Raw genomic sequence first — 22015 nt, 5'->3', positions numbered from 1 at the left:
TAGACCGATATCTCTTCTGAATGCAGAGCCCAAAATACTAGCGAAATTGCTAGCGAACAGACTCCGGCCTGTCATCACGAAGTTGGTGCACCCGGACCAATCGGGATTTATACCACATCGGAATACAGCTCTTAACCTGCGGCGCCTGCATGGCGTTCTGGGGCGTTGCCCTGGAATCCAGGAGGATGCAGTGGTGGTCTCGCTGGACGCCACCATGGCATTTGACACGTTAGAGTGGGCATACCTATTTGCGGTACTTCAGAAGCTGGGATTCGGACCCAATTTCGTGGGGTGGATCCGCCTTCTGTATGCCGACCCACTGGCGCAAGTAGCGGTCAATAATAAAAGGTCGGAGGTGTTTGCCCTGGGAAGGGGGACCAGACAGGGATGCCCCCTTTCGCCGCTATTGTTTGCCATCTCCCTTGAGCCGCTCGCGGCGTGGATCCGGAGTGATGTTTCTGTCCGCGGACTTCGCTGGACCGAGGGTTGGGAGGATCGAATTTCGCTCTACGCGGAGGATATTCTTCTCTACCTCTCTTCCCCTGCGCGCTCGCTGAGGGTAGTGTTGGACATCTTTGCCAGTTTTGGCCGCAACTCTGGTTTTCGTATCAACTGGAGCAAGTCGACAATCTATGTGCTTCACGGGGCGGCCCCCCCCCTCCCTAGAGGCTGCGAGATACAGGTGGCGGCTGAGGGATTCCGGTACCTAGGCATCTATATTACTACCAATCCCAGACTTAGCTACGAGGAGAACCTGATCCCTCCCCTGCGGCGGCTGCGCCGGGATGTTGAGGTCTGGAGGGGGCTCCCCCTGTCCCTGCTCGGGAGGGCTGCACTGTTTAAGATGATGGCCCTGCCCCGATTCCTATATGCTCTTCAGAATTATCCAGATGTGGTACCGCGGACCTTTTTTAACGAAGTCGAGTCCCTGCAGCTGGAACTGTTATGGGACGGCAGGCCGCGGATAGCACTCGGTAAGCTCACGCTCGGCTGGTATGACGGAGGCATCGCCCTCCCCGACATTAGAAAGTACTACTGGGCGGCACAGCTATCAATCAATGCCAATACGGGGATGGGGATGACCCGGCGTATAGTATGGATAGGTGGTTGCTGCCCGGTGGTGACTTCACAAGAGCACTTTACTCCAATCCGGCCAGATATATGCTTACCGGGCCTACGAAACACGCAGTGCAGCTGTGGCACATAGTCACCAAAGCGTTAGGATGGGCCAACAAGCTCACTATGGCCACCCCGCTGTGGGATGCTGAACAGCTGGGAACATTGGGGCGCACAAAAGGTTTCAACAAGTGGGATCTAATAGGTATTTCGCACATCAGGGACCTCTGGGGGGGCGAGGGTAGTCCCCTTTTCGACATTGCAGCAGACATACGAAATGGCTGACTCGGAGCGCTTCCGCTATGCACAGATTAAGCACTCACTGCAGGATAATATTCCGGCTGGTACGACATTGCCTGAGTCGTCCCCGCTCGAGGACCGGCTGCTTGACGGACACCTACCTGATAAGTCCATATCGCTTACATACAAGAAGCTCATTAACAACACCCCCGATCCCCTCACTGCGCTACGGGAGAAATGGGTGCGAGATGGCCTCGAAATGGATGATGAGGACTGGCAGGTGGCAGTCTCATCGCCGAAGGAAGTGGCCATATCCACCAAACTCCACCTAGTCCAACTAAAAATCCTGCACAGGGCATACCTCTCAGAGACACATTTGCTGATGATGGGCAAAAGCGCTGATGGGCACTGTAGGAGACGGTGTGGGATGGAAGGCGGATTCATGCACATTCTGTGGGAATGCCCGCAAATTCAATGTTACTGGGGGAAAGTCTTGAATTGCATGAGTGGGGTTTGGGAGGTTCCATTGCGGCCTGAGGCCAAGAGATGCCTATTGAATGTCTGGGAGCCCACAGATCTGGGGGTGAGGGGGAGACTGTGGGTCACTTTAGGGCAGATGATTGCTAAACGTAACATTGCACAGGCATGGGGGGCCACCGTGCCACCCACACTAAAGAAGTGGAAGGAGGACATGGACTGGTGTATGTTGAGGGAGAAAACGGTCTATGTTGCTCGGGGGTGCCCTCAAAAATGGATTGCATTGTGGACTAAATGGAATGATTACCGGGGAGGACTATGTGAGCCACCGAAGGTCCCCCCCCCCCCCACCCGAAGAACACTGTATGATATAGATACCATTGCATGGATCCCCGAGGTAGCCGGGGAAAATTGTGTCAGCCTCTAAGCCCTTTTGTACCTTTGTGCTGTATGAAGTAATTATTTGTAAGCATGACAGACTTGTTTCATTTCAATAAACAGAATAAAAAAAAAAAAAAAACAGGTGACCTGTGCATCACAACTCACCCACATCTAAATGAAGCTCCATAGAGTAATATCAAATCTGATTTACCACATGGTAAGTTAAGCAATGGAAGCAAACTTAGTGAACCATACCTGGCCATTCTGCCATCTACAAATCAGATTTCAAACAGTGCTCCCCATTATAATTCACTGCCAGACAGGCTGGATACCGAGATCGCAAATGGTGATACAACATATACATCATATCTCTAAACGCAATAAGCTTATAAAAAATAGCAAGATGCTGCTGCAAATATTGACAGGTGCTTGTATGAAGGAGAAAAATCTTAATTAACCCCAATAAAGCAGCTAAGCCTCCAAGACTACACTACTGTTTATGCAGTTATTCAAAATACATTTATGAGACCTGCCCACAATGGTGCAGACATAGAATCTTAAAAGCCCACAACCCTTTAAGAACATACAGGGAATGATGCTCTTCTTGAGAAAATCTAAGAAGTGATGCTGCGGTTAAAGACGTAAAATCTGAAAACATGGCTTATGCGCCAGCCAAGTTGTGAAGAGGGATAGTAAAAGAAGAGATTGGATAAAGTAAACTATGGCATGGGAGTGAAAGAAGAATTAAAGGGTAATTCCCTAGTAGCAGGAAACCATAAGAATAGAGCAACCTAGGCCCCAGACCAACGGAAGGATGAATTATGCAAGCAGAGTAGATCAGCAAGAACATATACATGTGCAAGAGTTGGGCCCGAAAAAGCTGCTATGAGAGAGAAGCCCTAAGAGGCATTTGTTTTTCAATGCACTAGGAAACCATCAACCTGAACTAGAAATATCAGATAAAGAAATATGTCCATTAGAGTATCTCAGTAAACAGCCTTCATTATCTACAACTAAATTGTTTTGCCCATGAAATGTCAATGTAGTGTTTGTACTTTCAATCTGTGTAAAGGTAGTTTGTGGGCTCTGTGCAACACTGAATTTGACTCCAAGAAACTTTTCTGCAATTTCTTGAATGTGATCAAAAGGGTCAGAATTCTAGATTGTGTTGCAGCGCAGAAACCCTAGCAACGGGGAAAACAACCCCATACCGGTATCCTCCCCGCAGCACAGACCAGACGTCACACTAACTCATTCACACATGCAGTCATTGGTGGGGCCCATAACACCAACACTCACACGTTACTTCCACACCGGTCTGTACACACAGGAGGGATGAGTGATTCAAGTGCCGCATACATGTGAGGGGAACACCTTATAACCTATAGGGAAGGAAAAGTAATTTACAAAATATACATTAACACCCTTTCACCTACAGATCCTTAATCCTAAACATCAAGGCACTCCTCCCACTTCGGTCAATGGACCAAATTGGTTGGATTGGTTGATGGTGATTTAGAACCAGCTAAAACACATTTTAAGACTTCAGAATCTGCCCCTTAAATGAAACTCACAACTCCTGAATTCTCATTAATCAATAATTGTTTATCTAAATTTCATAAGGATTCGCATTTGTCTCATCAAAGTATTGGAAATTTATCAAAATTTTAGTAAAACGCAGAACGTCATATTTACCTAATCTGTCTAATTGGAGTCCTCTAATTCATTGGCTCTGCATAATCAAATTTGCAGTCAATCGTCCAAAAGCAGGCCAAATCTCAAAGTTCTCTGCTCAGCATGCTATAGTCCCAAAGATCGGCAAAGGACCAAAAACGTGCAAGCATCCATCATTGTCCATATACTTAAGAAGGGTTTGCAGTCATCAAATGGTCGAACAACATCCGGACCCTCTAAGATTCATGAAAACGCAGCGGATCCTAAGTAGCATCGATAGTTGGTGTAACCCTCTCTATTCTACCATGCATTTTTATAATAAAATTGAAGCAAAGATGATACAAATTAAATATTTAGTACAGTCGTGATTGGCTGGTTGAGATCGTCCGATGTCAGATCTTAGGGTTTCAGTTCAGTTCGAGGGGTGAGGTCATAAGTTAGTTTCGACGTCAGCTCATTCCGGTTTATTGTGAGGTCGATTGTTCTCGGTCTTGGTTGTTTTCCCACTGTGGCCTTGTTCTGGTACATGGTGAACACAGGTCATGATGAGGTTTAGGAGATTTCTTAGCGCAAGCGCAGCTCACTCCGCGCCTCTTGTGACAGTGGCCACTTCGTCGTGTAGCGTCAGCAGCCATCTTTGATTTAGGCCCAAATGCCAACTTAAGCGAAACAAACACAAAAGAGTAATTAATACATAGAAATAATAAATCTAATGTTAACCCCTTACTAATCCCTCTATGTGCTTGTATTTATCTAGCGTATAGCAACATTTAAAGCAATTATATTCACCCTTTTGGTCCTCTTCTCGGACAACATTACAAGACATTACAAAAGCAACATATATCATGCAGTATTCTAATTACTACATATACTACTTGTTAGTATGCGTACGGATTTTAGTCATAAAGGTTATTTAGCCATACAAAATGCAAATCCCACGTGCAATTCGAATATTAATAATGTTGATTAATAAACATGCAAACTCATTTAATAATATTATAGTTAATGGATTATTTAATTCATAATTTTCATGCAGAATGGGGGAGGTATACAAAATGTTGTACTACCCGCTCCATCAATCCCCCCTTTGGTAATTTTATCACCACACCATTAAAATTTTGTGTCAATTTGTCAAGAAAGCGAAATTAATTCTTTAGATTAATTCACATCTCTGTTTCCACAATTTCTTCTCTTCTTGCTGTTTTATACATATTGTCTTTCATTTCTTCTAATTCTACTCCTTCTAACTCTCTCTCTTGTTTCCTATTCTGTCTTCTTTTCAAATGTTCTCTTTTTAACTTTTTCAGTATTTTCTTTCTTTTATGACATAAACATCCTAATCTTAAAATTAATACTATAACGATCACACGTGTTAATGGAAATAGTATTCTACCTATAAATGTACCACCTAAGTTTAACAGGAAATCTTTAATAGAAGAAAGTTTCTTCCCAATCTTTTCCCAAACACTTTCACTTTCACTCCTCGTGGTTTTTGCACACAATCTTCCTGCTGACTATTTGTCCCTTCCCCTAACTGGATGTTCGAATTACCTACAACTCCTCGGGGGTCTTCCGCAAGAATCTTTCCCTCACTTTCTGTATCTGGCACCTGTTCATCTACTTTTGTTATTTCAGGTGGAATTTCTCTCAGCTTTTTATCAGGAACTTCCTTATCAACAATTTCTTTGATTGTCTCTTCACTGCTTTTCTCTTTTCTCCAATGTACCTGTGCTTGTTCAGTCTCTGAGTCTGAGCTGGTATCAGAAATCTGTAATTTTCTTCTCAAGGGAATATTTTCTGGGGCAACGATAAAACTTGGTTCTGACTCCCCCCCTTTCAGGATTTTCTCTTGTTCTTGTATCTTCAGCATCCGATTCAGAACTAGTCTCTGACTCCTCAAAATATTCTCCTTCTTTGTTATCCACTGGATTTGGGATTCTCAGTGTGTGACTAACATGAATCCAGTTCTTGATCCCAGCACACTTCACAGCTGTTGTTGTAGTCAAAATCGCTTGTCGTGGTTTTCCCCAACGTGGGACCAGACAGTTCCTTCTTCTGTGTACTTTAATTCTCACCCAGTCTCCTGGGCTCAGATCATGAGCTTGCTTCTTTTCAAGGGTGATGGCATCCGATCCGACCTGATGAAACACAGAATGAACTGCGTCAGCCAGCCCCTTACAGTAATCCAACACCAAGTCATCAGTTATAGGCAACAGCTTGTTGACTGGTATGAACACATGACGCATTGCTCTTCCCATGATCATTTCATGAGGGCTCAAACCCGTGTTCCGATCTGGAATAGATCTAATAGTCATGAGTACTAAAGGCAAGACATCAGGCCATTTTAAACCTGTGGCTAAACACATTTTTCCCAATCGGTTTTTAATGGTGCCATTCATTTGTTCAACCACACCAGAAGCCTCTGGGCGATAGGCACAATGTAGTTTCTGTTGTACATTCAATGCTTCACAAATCAACTTCATTATCTCATTATGGAAATGCTTTCCTCTGTCTGACTCAATTGTAACTGGGAACCCAAATCTAGGGATGAATTCCCTCAAAAGTAGTTTTGCAACTGTAATTCCATCACTCCTTCTTGTGGGATATGCTTCTACCCATCTAGAAAACAAACAGAACATTACTAGAACATACCTCAACCTGTTACTGGGAGGCATTTCAATGAAATCAATCTGCATTCTGGTGAAAGGCCCTCCTTCTCGACCTATTGTTCCTAGACGTACCACTGTTTTCCTTCCAGGATTGAACTGCTCACCTATAAGGCATCTTTGACAAAGGCTCTCAGCTACAAGTCTAAATTTTGCATTGTACCATGTTTGCTTGAAGGACCTAATCATCATGTCTCTCCCTATGTGTCCCTGTCCATGATACATCCGTGCCATGGCAGACACCATGCTATCAGGCATGACTGGCCTTCCATCTCGATAAACCCGCACATGATCTGTTTCTCTTGGTGCACATCCTGCTTTCACCCACTGTCTCATTTCCTCATCTCCTGCTACTTCCTGCAATTGCCTCACTTCTTCCCAGGTACTCATAATGTTAGTAAACATTAGGGGGCAAGAATTCATCTCTCTTTCTTTAGCCCTGTTGATCGAGTTCTGATTTCGAGCACAATATTGAGCCATATCGTTGGCATACTTATTACCAACTGCGACATAATCTCCCGTCTGAACGTGGGCAGCACACTTCACAATGGCCGATTGCTTAGGCAGCTGTATCGCCTCAAGCAACTTCCCAACCACTTCAGCATTCTTTATAGGAGTTCCACTTGAAGTCAGAAATCCTCTCCGCAGCCATATCTGGCCGAAATCATGCACAACACCAAAGCCATACTGACTATCAGTTATCACAGTCACTCTCACATTCTTTCCCAACTTGCATGCTCTAGTTAAGGCTACAAGTTCAGCAACCTGGGCTGATTTTACTCCTTTCAGGTAAGATGCTTCCATTACTGCTGCAACCGTACATACTGCATAAGCTGCACTTAGAATTCCTTCATCTGTTCTCAAACATGACCCGTCCACAAACATCACAAAGTCACTTTCTGACAAAGGTACATCTTTTATATCAGGACGTGGTTTGGTACAGAAGTCGAGTACATCGAAACAATCATGATCCACTTCATCTCTGACTTCAACATTTTCAGCATCAGGCAGTAACAATGAAGGATTCACATTCAAGCATCTCACAAGGCTCACATTCGTTACACCTAATATGACCTTCTCATATTTAGTCAGCCGACTATGTGTCATGAACTGAGTGCGACTCCTTGTTAAAAGGATTGCCACATCATGAGGTACAAACACTCTCACAGGATATCCCATCACAATTCCTTCACTCTGTTCCAGACTCTTACAAGTAGCAGCTACTGCTTTCAAACAACCTGGCAACGCTATAGCTACAGGGTCTAGCATAGCTGAAAAGTATGCAATTGGTCTTCTCAATTTTCCATGGTTCTGTATTAGTACCGAGAGTGCACATCCATTCCTCTCACTGCAGTACAGCTCAAACTCCTTCTCATAATCAGGCATTCCTAATGCTGGCGTTTCACACAAACTGTCTCTCAACTTTTTAAAAGCTGCTAGTTCTTCCCTATTTAAGTCAATGGGGTCTTTTACATCACTTCTCGTCAGGTGTACAAAGGTTTTGCGATCAGGGAAAAGTTACTTATCCACTGACGACAATATCCAACCATTCCAAGAAATCTTCTCACCTCTCTTTGCGTCATTGGAGCTCTCATTCCTTTTATTATCTTGATCCTGTCTGTAGTTATCTTTCTCAGTCCTTTTTCAATTTTGTGACCTAAATATTGTACTTCTTTCTGACAAAATTGCAATTTCGATGGGGATACCTTAAGTCCTCAATCTGCCAAATGATTTAGCAATGCTATGGTGTCCATTACACAAGCTTCCCGAGTTTTTGACGCCACAAGTAGGTCGTCAATATATTGAACTAGCACTGAATTCTTGGACATTTGTAAGTCTTCCAAGGACTTTTTCAATATCTGATTAAATATCGAGGGGCTTTCTGTATACCCCTGTGGGATTCAGCACCAAGCCAAAATACGTTCGCCAAAATGAAACACAAATTTTTTGGGATATCATGGTGCAACGGGATGGAAAAGAAAGCATGACATAGATTAATCACTGTATACCATTCTGCATCATGGGGAATCTGATACAAAATCACAGATGGATTTGGTACAATAGGACAACATGACACAACAATTTTGTTTATCTTTCTCAAATCTTGTACTATCCTGAACTTTCCATTAGGCTTTTTCAGTCCCATAATTGGTGAATTACATGGACTACTCATTATTTCTCTCAGGATACCTTGTTTTACCATTTTCTCGATTATGGGAGTAACTCCTTCAATTATTTCGGGTGTCAACTTATATTGAGGAACATTTGGGTAACTTATTCCTTCCTTCACTGTTATTTTTACTGGATCCACATTTCTCATTAGTCCTACGTCTTCTCCTGTGAAATCCCAGACTTCTGCTTTTACTGTCTGTTTCAATTCTTTTGGTAGTTTGTCAGGGTTGAATACAGCAAAGGCTTCAGTAATCTCAGTTTCCATATTAGCCATAGTCATTTTATACAGTATATCTTCATTAGGGGTCTCAAATGCTATACCATCAGGCGTACAAAATATGGTGCAATTCATCTTGCACAGCAAGACTCTACCTAACAAATTTACAGGACTTGAATCACACACGACAAAGCGGTGCATTTCAGAAAATTTCCCTATATTAACCTTTACTGGTTCTGTGAGATACGTTTTGATCTGTCTGTTGGATACTCCAACCACTTGGATTGTTTCGTCCAAGAGAGGAAGATTCTTAACATCAGCTGACCTAACAGTTGATCGAGTAGTACCAGTATCTACCAGGAAAGTAATAGTTTCAGCATTTATATTTCCGTCCACAAATGGGCATGTCTGGGCTACTTCTAGAGTTGTGCCAAGTATGCACTCTTCTCCCTCCCTTCGGTACCGTCAATAACCTCCTTCCGACTCGCTCTCATCGCGTTGTAGCCAATACTGCGAAACAGCGCTAGCGCGCGGCAGTTTAGTTACCTGTTCTTCCTTGTAGAATCCTGTCTCATTGCTGTAGTTCTGTGAATTTACATTCTGTGGAAAAGGCGGTTTTGGCACCTGATTCTGTTGGGTAACAACCTGCTGCTGTCACTGCGGTTGACCACTCACCTCTTTCTGCACCTGCGGAATCAATGATGCATTATCATTGTTCGTATTAGGGGGAAATTTACACTCGGATTTCCAGTGCCCTATTCTTCCGCAATTATGACATGGCCATTTCTTTTTGGCTTCTTCTATATTGAATTGTCGCTTTCCTTTTCCAACATTAAATTTATGTTTTGGTCCTGCACTATTTGCTTGTTCAATCAGCTGAGCTTCCTGTCTTTCTGCCACTTTTACTTGTGCCCACATAGCCTTTTCTTTTAATTTACACTGCTTGGCCTCAATTTCATCACTAAAATACTTTGCATGTCTCAGTACTTCATCTATTTTCTTATTTTGCTAATCCACTGTATGCTGTTTTATCATCTCACTAATTTCAGGACGTAGACCATATACAAATCTGTATACAAAATGACTCAGATCTTTTTCACTCAAATTTTCGTCACCACTAAACTGTTTAAAGACAAGGATTAACCTTTCGTAGTACGCATGCACTGACTCCTTAGTTTCCTGATGAGTTCGGTCTATTTTTACCCAATCAGTCTCTTTGGGAGGTACTTTGTTTTTCAAAAAGGTGATTACTTGTTCATATTTTTTTATTACCTCCGGATCAGGGGCACCTGTCTTTAGATCTCCAGGGTATTCTTGTGTAGGCCAATTGATCATAATCTTGCACTCTGTCCATAAATCTGCTGGTACTATTATATCAAATAGACTAATTAGATCAATCCATAAAACTTTCGATAATTTTACAAACCGGTCCACTTGTCTATACCACTCGACTGGCTTTTCGCGTAGTCGAGGGAAATCATTTGTAAATTACAAAATATCTTGCCTAGTCCAATGAACATGTACAAAGCCTCCTCCTGGAATTTCTCTCATAGGGCATTCTGTCACTATCTTTTCTTTTTCTCTTACGGGGAAAGCTGCAAATGTTTTCTCTGAGGCATCATCTCGTTTTCTGTACCACCTACTTCTCCATTTATCCACATCTCCCCATTTTCTTAACAAAATGATTATGTCTTCCGCCACTCCTCTCATGCATCTCATCTTCCCATTCTGTCAATGTTTCAAACTGTGTTGGTCTAGGTCTCGGATCTAGATTCATCATTCTTTCTCTCAAATTTCTCAAAACCACTAAATTATATGAACCATGTTCTGGAAATGCCAAAACTCCATCATCTTTTGTATATTTTGCCCAATTGTCCAACCAAATACAAGTATGGTATCCGTATTTCGCAACCATAAAGGATGCGGGCGATTGCGGTGGAGGAAGCAACTGTCCCTCTCTAGTCCCAATCGGTTTGTCCTTTTTAAATAAACTCTTGATTTTTTCAAACCAGGACTTCTTCTGGTGGATCGTAATACATCATTTTGTCTTCCGTGTATCGCTAGATTTTCCCTACGACTATTCTGTTGTTTTAACCAATCGTAGCGCGACTCACACTAACGTACCAATCCAGAACGTCTATGTCACTTATGTAATTCTCCAATCCCAGCGCGACTCACACTAACGCACCAATCAGCAGCGTCTACGTCACCCTGTAATTATCCACTCCTAGTGCGGCATACACTAACACACCAATCAGGGGCGTTTACGTTTCTTACTGACTAGCCAATCCCAGCGTGGTCTTTCTGACGTCCGCTTTTCTCGCAGTCGCAGCTTCTGCTCCTGCTGACACCTCATTTACAAAAAAATTCTCGGTAAGCTCCTTACGCTCTTTTAACTTAGTAACGACATCAAAATGCCACCATTATCTGTTTCGCTAACAAAAGAATAGTTAATGACCTTTCTTACAAAAATTCCGTCTTTCCCGAGAGCAGCGCTTACCTCTGCCCTACTACGGAATCGTTACTTCCGTTGTTGAAGTAGCACATCCCTCTACTTCACCCTTCTAGCAAGCATCAGCTAACCGTTTCTCCTGAATTAAGACACATAGTTCGAGACCCAATGCTCCTGAGAAATAAGACCAGAGTTTCACAATTAACCTGAATGCTATTTCATTCACGCACTTTCATACGGAAAATGTAGTACATTCACACATTCACACAGAATTCTGTCTTTCCCGAGAACAGAGAACAGTCTGTCCTACTACAGAATTATGACATTCGTTAATAAAGTAGCACTTCCCTCTACTTTATCCTTCTAGCAAGCTTAGGGAACACCTATTACATTTCCAGTGATAAGCGTAATCAGAGTGCCTTTTGGACTCCTGGTACCTAAGACCAAAATTTCACAGGTGACCTTCGCTACCATATACTTCTCTCATACATAAAATGTCCCTAATGGCAACACACGACGATGTTACCGAATCGAACCCAGACAATGCGTTGTGCAACTCCAATCGTCACACGTTGACCCTGTGTACCTACAGGGCAACAATTCCGTCTTTCCCGAGAGCAGCGCTTACCTCTGCTCTGCTACGGAACCATTACAAACTTCCGACTTCCTACATCCCAGAAGCCGTCAAACAACCTAGAACTCGACGCGACTCAACATAGAGTGTTAATACATAAACCAATACTAATCAATAAGCAATAATCACCAAACCAAAACAATAAAAACCATCATCCTGCTACCAGAAAAACTGTTGCAGCGCAAAAACCTTAGCAACGGGTAAAACAACCCCGTACCGGTATCCTCCCCGCAGCACAGCCCCGACATCACACTAACTCATTCACACATGCAGTCATTGTTTGGGCCCATAACACCAACACTCACACATTACTTCCACACCGGTCTGTACACACAGGAGGGATGAGTGATTCAAGCGCCGCATACATGTGAGGGGAACACCTTATAACCTATAGGGAAGGAAAAGTCATTTACAAAATATACATTAACACCCTTTCGCCTACAGATCCTTAATCCTAAACATCAAGGCACTCCTCCCACTACGGTCAATGGACCAAATTAGTTGGATTGGTTGATGGTGATTTAGAACCAGCTAAAACACATTTTATGACTTCAGAATCTGCCCCTTAAATGAAACTCACAACTCCTGAATTCTCATTAATCAATAATTGTTTATCTAAATTTCATAAGGATTCGCATTTGTCTCATCAAAACATTGGAAGTTTATCAAAATGTTTGTAAAACGCAGAACGTCATATTTACCTAATCTGTCTATTTGGAGTCCTCTAATTCATTGGCTCTGCATAATCAAATTTGCAGTCAATCGTCCAAAAGCAGGCCAAATCTCAAAGTTCTCTGCTCAGCACGCTATAGTCCCAAAGATCTGCAAAGGACCAAAAACGTGCAAGCATCTATCATTGTCCATATACTTAAGAAGGGTTTGCAGTCATCAAAATGGTCGAACAGCATCCGGACCCTCTAAGATTCAGGAAAACGCAGCGGATCCTAAGTAGCATCGATAGTTGGTGTAACCCTCTCTATTCTACAAATTGAAGCAAAGATGATACAAATTAAATATTTAGTACAGTCGTGATTGGCTGGTTGAGATCATCCGATGTCAGATATTAGGGTTTCTGTTCAGTTGGAGGGGTGAGGTCATAAGTTAGTTTCGAAGTCAGCTCGTTCCGGTTTATTGTGAGGTCGATTGTTCTCGGTCTTGGCTGTTTTCCCATGTGGGCTTATTCTGGTACATGGTGAACACAGGTCATGACGAGGTTTAGGAGATTTCTGTGCGCAAGCGCAGCTCACTCCGCGCATCGTGGGACAGTGGCAACTTCAACGTGTAGCGTCAGCGGCCATCTTTGATTTAGGCCCAAATGCTAACTTAAGCGAAACAAACACAAAAGCGTAATTAATACATAGAAATATTAAATCTAATGTTAACCCCTTACTAATCCCTCTATGTGCTTGTATTTATATAGCGTATAGCAACATTTAAAGCAATTGTATTCACCCTTTTGGTCCTCTTCTCGGGCAACATTACAAGTCATTACAAAAGCAACATATATCATGCAGTATTCTAATTACTACATATACTACGTGTTAGTATGCGTACGGATTTTAGTCATAAAGGTTATTTAGCCATGCAAAATGCAAGTCCCATGTGTAATTCGAATATTAATAATGTTGATTAATAAACATGCAAACTCATTTAACCCCTTCAGCGCGGCGCGGATTTCCGCGCCACGCTGAAGGTTCCGTGCGCGGGCGGGGCCATGACGGAACGGTTCCGTCATGCGCACAGCTCAACCGACGCGCATGATGGAACCGTTCCGTCATGCGCGTCGAAGGGGTTAATAATATTATAGTTAATGGAATATTTAATTAATAATTTTCATGCCGAATGGGGGAGGTATACAAAATGTTGTACTACCCGCTCCATCAATTGGTCAACCATCATTGACGTGTGCTAATTGGAAAAAGGAAAGTGAAAAAATAAATGCTAAGAAAATAGCTACTTCTGTGATGAATCCATGTGAAGAAACGAGACTATCCATGCCATCAGAGGTCTGTTTAAAGCTATCCATTACAAAAATGGCACAAAGTTATTGAAAGCTATGAACAAACTAAAATTATCAGCTAGATTAAGTAAGTGAAGCCCAAACTAAAACATACATAAAAAGAACTAAAAATGCAGACACACATTTGACAGAAAGAGAGAAGCAGACAGCAATTGTGTGTTAAAGAAAGTTCTATGATAGAAATTGAAGAGCATAAAAATGTTGGGGCAAATCAGGAAATTGTATTGTACAGACCACCTTGAGCAGCTGCTGCCAAAATAAGTTATTGGTCCACACCCTTCAGATTGATTAGAGTTAAAAAACAGGGATACATTAGAGTAAATACCGCAGAGAGGATTTGTGGAACTGACTTGGAACCAAAGTTTTATTTAACATGATACACCTTGATAGTCCTGTAGTAATCTTGGGACGTATCTCTTGATCTGAAAGTTTATATAAATCGCAAATCATTCTCAAATATGAAAGAGGAAAATGTTTGCTGGACCTACAGATTAGTTGCAAAACTAATACAGTAGAAGATTTAAACAATAGTTGTCTCCCTATGGAAAGTAGCCACTGCTTTGGCATAAATTTTCAATGTTTGAGCCCCGCCAAAATCTGCCCAATTAGTAGACCAGATTCCGGATAGTATTAAAATATAATCCTGATAGAGCTGGATTCAGATAGAATTATTGTCTGTGGCACTTTGCTGCAAAAATGTATTAATGGGCAGGCACCTTGAAGCATGTCAGACATCAGGGTACATAGGTCCTAAAACACATATATCCAAAGAAGACGAGAAAGGGGGATCTCCCAGAAAAAGTTTGACTCAAACAATGTTTTCTGCCAGCCTTGGATTCATAGAGTCTTAGAGGCAAAAACACTGACACGCAGTTCTGTAAAACGTCATTCTCTTATTGACTTAGACCCAGATCCAAAACATTTTTGGTAAACATTATTACATGCAAACAACTTTTTAGAATTGCTTTTTGAAAATAGGCTTGAAGCAGCAGTTTTTTGCATCAACAGTTTTTGAGATGTTTCTTTACATAGATTGTAGTTGAGATAGCACAAAACAGTACAGCACAATGCCAAAAGAGCACAACACATCAGAACATTCATACAAAAACAATTTAACAAAGTACAGCACAACAATAGAATAAGACAATTCAGCAATCCAGCAAAACATCACATCTGCACAGCACTACACAGATCACCAACACAACACATGAACAAATCTCAAAAACAGCATGAGAAATGGTCAAAACAACTTAATACTACTGAGCGACCCACCACTACACATCACTATAACAAAATAGCAAAGCAACATGGTAACTCAACAAAACAGCACCCTCATTAACAACAATATAATTGTGTGGTTTTGTGTTTCGATTTTGTGTCATGCTAAATTTTTGACGTTTTGTGTTGTTACTTGGGTTCACTTGTGTTGTGTGTTGTTGCATTACATTGTTTTTGTTGCTTTGTTGTGCTATCTTGTTGTGTGTGTTTTGTTATGTGTTATGTAGTTGTTGCTATGTTGTAGTCTGTAGGTGTGGTCCCTTGTTGCATTATTGCTTCGTTAAAATAGTATTGTTGCTGGACTACTTTGCCATGTGCTGTTTTTATTTTTCGTTTGTGGTTTACTGGTTTTGATAAGTTCCATTATTGTGCTTTGGCGCACATGTTATTGTGTTATATTATTTTGTGTACCCTTTATATTGTAGAAAAATATGCAACTTTTCCACCCAAAATCAATACATTACATTTCTTGTCCAGTGAAAACTAAAAATCCCCACTGCACAAATTAGTAATATTCCATCACTCATGCTCTTAAGTAGTATCAAAAGGACAAAGGAAATCCAGGAAACAATAGGGACCTGGGGTATAGTAATTTCAAAATGCACAGTGGTCCCCAACAGCTATTAAAGCACTAATTATAGTCAAATTGTTTATTCAATCAAAGAATACATTTAAAAAACCTCCATAAAAGCAGTGTGGCTGTGGGTGTTAGTTCAAAATGTGCTTTGTGCTCTCTTTTATGTGATACACAAATGTGATAAGACGTGAGCAACATGTATATCAATAAAACTAGAATAAGATGGCCCATAAATATAGTAAACATAATGTGAAGAGTCTGTGATCAAGGTCGGTGCCTCTAATTTTGACTGTTTCAGCTCACAGTTGGGTTCCCCACCCATCTAGAGTTTTGATTATGAGCCTGACATTCTTGCAGAGATCAAAACATTGCCAACTTTGATGACAGACCCTTCACATTCTGTTCATTATTTGCCATGCTGTTCTTGTTCTCTTGATACACATGTTGATCACATTTTACCACTAAAATCTTACTTTATGTGATCCAGCCCAAGATCTTGATTTAATGAGAAGATAACTCATCTATGTAGTTTGCAAAGTAGAATGGAAAATTGAACCCAATCAAAATCTGACAATTATATTCCAGGAACAATCCACATAGAAAAAAGATGGCAGTGGTAATAAAAGAATAGTCAGCAACTCTGTTTTGTTTGCAATTATTAATTCACTAATGTAACAGCTTGCTCAATGTAAACACTGTGCCACCAAACAGTGTTACTCAGTAAATGGAGAAAAGATTTCTCCAAATCCTTATTCAATAGCAATTCGATAACAGAGCACAGCACCAAAGTACAGTTCAAACTGACTTTGTTGTCAGTAAAATTTAATTTCAAAATTGCAACACAAAGCAACAATGTGATAGAGTCCAAGTAAAAGTACATAAATGGATCAATTCTTGATTTGTTGACACGTAGTTGGAGAGTACGTTCAGACACCGGACACGTGTTTCGTTGTGTAGATGACTTTCTCAAGGCTCAAAATTGTAAAAGTTGTATCTGTATTTTTTGAGGTATGCGAGCGATTCAGGATCCCCAAGAGGTGCTTGGGAATTCGAAATATCACAAGATTCAAAATTGGCCAAGATGTAACTGATAACGTCACAATTTCAGATGTTGTCTCTCAGTTATAGTAACCCTACTACAGGCATGAGACTGAAATACTCGTTACGGTAGACGAGATTAGGCAATCCTTAGATTCCTTTTAAAAGACACACCCAGTCTGTAGCAGTGGCAGGGCAGTCTATATGTAAGCTGCTCCCTGCTTCCTTCTGAGAAGTCCTCGATATTCTAGGAACACCACCAGATTCATGGGAGTGTTTATCTTACATCCACTTATGATAAAATACAAGATTAAGATGGAACAATGGCTTGGAAGGTGGTTTCGTGAAAGTTTTCACCCATAGTAGAAGTAGAATGGAAAATTGCTCCTGAGAAAATGGATGGATGCGCCAATATTGGATACTCACGGGTCTTAAATTATTTACACAATTGGAGGATTACCTGCTTTTAGGGCTTAAAGGCACATCCGATAGTTTTCCAGACAAGAAAATAAACAGCAATGCTTAGGACATTAAGCAGTTCATTGCCAAGGTCGAAAGTCTAAAGTTGCCCTGCACAAGGTCCCTTTGACCTGATAGGAATACAAAATCAGAAGGACAAATATAAATGCTGCCCTTGGCAAAAAAGTGCAATTGTGGGCCAAAGTTCAGAGAAGTTTAAATCAGCCACTTAGGATAAAATCCGAAATCTCTTTTGGGGAGATGGTTGCCAAAGTTACCAGCTACAGTTCTAATGTTGAATAAAAGATATCAGTCACCACACATTACCCGATACTGTGGAGTCTTTTATTACCCAGAAGTAAGTCACCAGCATCAAATTTCCTACCCCTTGTGATCAGAATATGAATTGGCAAATATCAAAAAGGATCAGGGATTCATTTGGACATTATGCGATTTAAACATCCTGGTTCAAAACCCAATCTAAGATTTACAGGGAGTTCCTGAGTTGTATGACAAAGGTGTGTATGCATGCCCAAAGACTATCTTGCAATGCAAATTTCTTGTAAATGAACAACTGGAGAGGAACAACAACCTTGGCCTCTTTTGTCAATATGGGACTATTCTCCATGTCTTGAGTTGCAGGCATAAAGCAGTAGTGGCAGCATGATGATTTCTGTAAATTAATGGTGCTCAATGGATGTTTTTCAATGTCTGAGAGGAGTACTGCCTACTGGCCTTACTTGTGTAAGGTTCAGCTTCCATGTAACACCCATATCCTTGTGCTGACATTCCATGTGCAAGTTGCATGCGTGTATTCAAATGACAGCTAAATACCAAGGTGAAATGTATGATATTTGGGGCCAGTAGAATCTATTTTGAATACCCACTTGTTTAGCATTGGCACACGATAGAACCTGGATACATCTTCCACAGACAGTGGAAGTGTGCTGCGTGCATTCCTGCCACTGAAGGGTAGAGGCCCAGGCAATAAAGTGAGGGAAAAAGTAGACAGGTTTACCCATGGAGATTTTAAAAGGCCGTTTCAGCTGAGGGGTACCAATTAGATTTTCCTGAGCAGTAACATTTGGTCAATTGTTGCAAAGAGGCTGTGAGCTACCAGATTCTGTTGTTAAGGGTGTGGAAGTTCTTAGTAAGGGCCTGCCCATTCATCTGTCTCTTGTTGCTACTTTAGGAAAAGTGAAGACACTGGGGTTCAGAGAATTCACAATTCAACGTGCCCATGCTTGTACCTGCCTGGCACCAGCTATTACCTTGCATAAAGGCTATGTGTACAATACAGCCCGAAAATGACATTTCACAAGAACCAACTAACACCAGTTTCAGGATTTTAGATATCGTATGGTCTTCTCCTGTTTGAAAAATGTGTAACATTGTGAAACTCAAAGCTGTTCCCTTCGTTCTGCTTCTAGGTTCTGCCTACCCAAGGGCTGCAGAGTACTCAAGGAGCTGCTGTGAGACTAGAGCTGCTGTATCCAGGCAGTCTCCTAGAGGTGAGGGGCATCACCTGTAGTCTGCAAAGCTTGCTGGAGAGCCTTGGCTCTACCTAATACCTAAAGGCCTGCTTGCCTTCTCAGACATTGAACGGTGTGTCCGTGGCCCTGCAGGAGTAGAGGCTGTTCAGGAGGAGAAGCCCAGATGGTTTCACAGATTGTGGAGCACCCAGAAGAGAAGACTTGCTGGTGGGAATGTAATCCGCACTTATCCGAGCTAAGGGGATTCAACTGTCCACCCTGCACGTTTTATGTGGCAAACTATTTGAAGAAACCGAAAGGCAGAACCACAGCTTGCCATGTAACACCTCTACAGCGAGACCGACCTATTGACACTGCCCAACATGTGGCTTATTCTGTACAGAGATGTAATTGTTTCTAAAGTGAAAGAACTACCCCATGGCTTATAGGCTGCAACTGCCAAAGATGAGCACTCACCAAATCCAACCTGATGTGCTGATCCCCTCAGTGGCCTGAGTAGAGAAGCGTGTCCCACAACACTGGAGAAAATACTGTCTATTTGTACTGGATCCTGTGCAGTCCCAATGTGCAGCTAGTCTGTGGTGTGTAAACTTACTCCAAGCCTGGTTAGGTGCTGCTTTTTCTTGCCTACCACTGAAGTAAATACTACCTGGGCAGGGGTGTGTGTATTTTCTGTGACTCATCACTTTTCTTGACTGATTTGCTCTCCCATGGTTGTGCAGTCAGTCTGATTCACAAAGGTAAACTTACACCTACTTGTAAGTTGACAATGGTTTGCTATTCACAAAGAGATTTACAAGTAGTACCTTTACAAGTGTGGAGTCTCCGTACATCAAAACATAGACCTTTTTATGTGCGGAGACTCTGCACTCATAAAGATACTACTCGGAAAACCCTTTGTGAATAGCAAACAATCGTAAACTTCCACAAAAGTGTAAGTTTACCATTTTGAATCAGTTCCATTGTTTTTAATTGCCACTCCCGTGACAGTCCTTGCGGTTCCTTCCTTGCAACTCCAATTTTTGTAAAGTGATTTCCAATGTTTGAGTCAAACTACTGAAAAATTCATTCTTTGAATAATGCTTACTAGATTTTTCTAGTACAATACGTTTCTGGGACATAATATTACATGCATACTTTTGAACATTTTTAGCAGTTATACACCTCTGTGAATATCAAAACAGTCGGCATATTTATGTACCATATATCCGGCCCTTCATAAATGTGAATGCCACTTTGAGGAAGACACATATTTAAACCTTCCCAATCCCTCCAAGCATTTCGTTGTCCCCAGTGTATATTGCATTTTTTTTCTAAAACCTGATCAATGGACAAAATGACGAATAGCCTTTATGTCTAGATTTTGGCCCTGGTCTGAGGAACTGAAGATCTTTAAAATGACATTTCTATAGCTTATAGTTAACCCCCAGACAATTTGTGTTTATTATGCCCCTACTTACAACAGGCGCTTGTCAATCTGTAAAAAAAAACAAAAAAAAGAGTTTTAACGCTTTGGGTATACATACATGTACGACCGGCATGATACAAAGTATTGATCCTGCCTACCCACAATTGACCTGCAAGCTGATGAAATATCTATCATTACATTAAAAAGCGATCCCTATTGCCAACACCCATGGATAGAATGGAGAAAGGGGCAATGAACCGCGAATAGTTGGGAACTCTAGACACATTTTATCTATCAATGAACTGTAATTGTTGCGTTTCATAATGTTTTGCCATCATGTCATGACAAATACTTGCAATAATCAGAAGGGGGTACGACGTTAGCACTATTGCACTTTACATGGGGACTTAATTTTCTTACCAAGGTACAACTGCTACTGATTCTACCTATCAATGAACTGGAATTGTTGTATTGCATAAAGTTTAGATCATCATGTTATATATTTTATCTAGTATACCAATTATCTGTAATTTTACAAGTAACATTGTCATGGATTTAATTAACCAAAATGATAAATAATTTGATTGATTATTAAGGAATATATTTTGTGTTTATTACTAAGGCTTTCATTGGAGTTTCGTTTCATGAGAACCCACTGTCTTCTGTGCAAGTCATTGCAGTGAGATTGTCTGGAAAATGCTCACCTGGCTCATTAGCAGATATATAGAAGGTATGTATTTTTCACTAAAAGTTTCTAATGTTTGAATTCTAACTCCAGACTTATAAGGGCACCCATGCATCTGTGCATCTTGTGTAATTACTAACATTCAATTACAAATAATTTCACAGCATGCTCGTATTGCATTCATGCATATCTCCCTCATAGCCCACAAAAGGCACACAATGAAAACATGGATAGCGCATTTCACTTGTTATTATAATATAAACAGTGAGCAAAAAAGATAAACAAGTTTGGGGAGGATTCGTGTAGGAAAACTCAAGCGAATAAGGAATGTACGAAAGTCAATGTTGCTTACAAAACTAATCATGTCAATATTACCAACATTGGGAATGATTTACAAGCCTCTTACGCCACTGGTGCATCACTTTTTGTGACGCACCCGCGGCGCATTTTAGTGCCCCATATTTACAAGGACAGGGAAAGCCACCCTGCATGACTTTTCCTTTTCTTGTAAATATGGCCCCTTTGCATGCAGCACTTTGCTGTGGGTGTTCCCACACAACACCCATGGAACCAGACACATTGCCAGATTTACGAGAAAATATAAATCTGGAAATGCGTCTGAATGCTACGCCTACCCAGGGGAGGCTTAGGGAGGCGCAACGAGGGGAAATGTATTCATTTCTCCTCGTTTTTTTCCGAGAAAGAGAAAATCCCCTCTGGTGATTGTTTATGTACAGGAAGGTGTCTCTTCCTGCACGTAAACAATCAGTAAAACAAGTTCTGTGTGTGTTAATGCAGCACACATAATAGAAGTTTATAAACTCCATTTCTGTTTGTTTATGTGCAAGAGGGGAACCCTTCCTGTACATGGACAATCTCCCCACGACGCAGGCATTCCTTGCACCATCGTGCAAGTGTGCCTGTGCCAGAGCATGGCAGCAGTTTGTACGCCAGCACTAGGGGAAGCACAGAGATGTGCCATTTTCTTTTTTTTTTATCCTCATATCACCCAAAAAATTATGAAGTCA

The 22015-nt window shown here is 41.4% G+C and overlaps 1 long non-coding RNA gene across 1 annotated transcript in view; it reads right to left on the bottom strand.

Moving 5' to 3' along the window:
• Window positions 1–22015, bottom strand: part of LOC146821163 (uncharacterized) — a 184632-nt gene that overhangs the window by 155735 nt on the left and 6882 nt on the right. The window contains exon 2 of the long non-coding RNA XR_014962667.1: window positions 20355–20371. This is a non-coding gene — a long non-coding RNA (uncharacterized LOC146821163). The remainder of the gene's footprint in view (window positions 1–20354; window positions 20372–22015) is intronic.

This window comes from Triturus cristatus, chromosome 6, assembly GCF_964204655.1.
Source record: "Triturus cristatus chromosome 6, aTriCri1.1, whole genome shotgun sequence".
Classification (NCBI taxonomy): Eukaryota; Metazoa; Chordata; class Amphibia; order Caudata; family Salamandridae; genus Triturus; species Triturus cristatus.
Note: the sequence above shows the minus strand (reverse complement) of the source record. Positions and strands in the feature narration are given on the sequence as shown.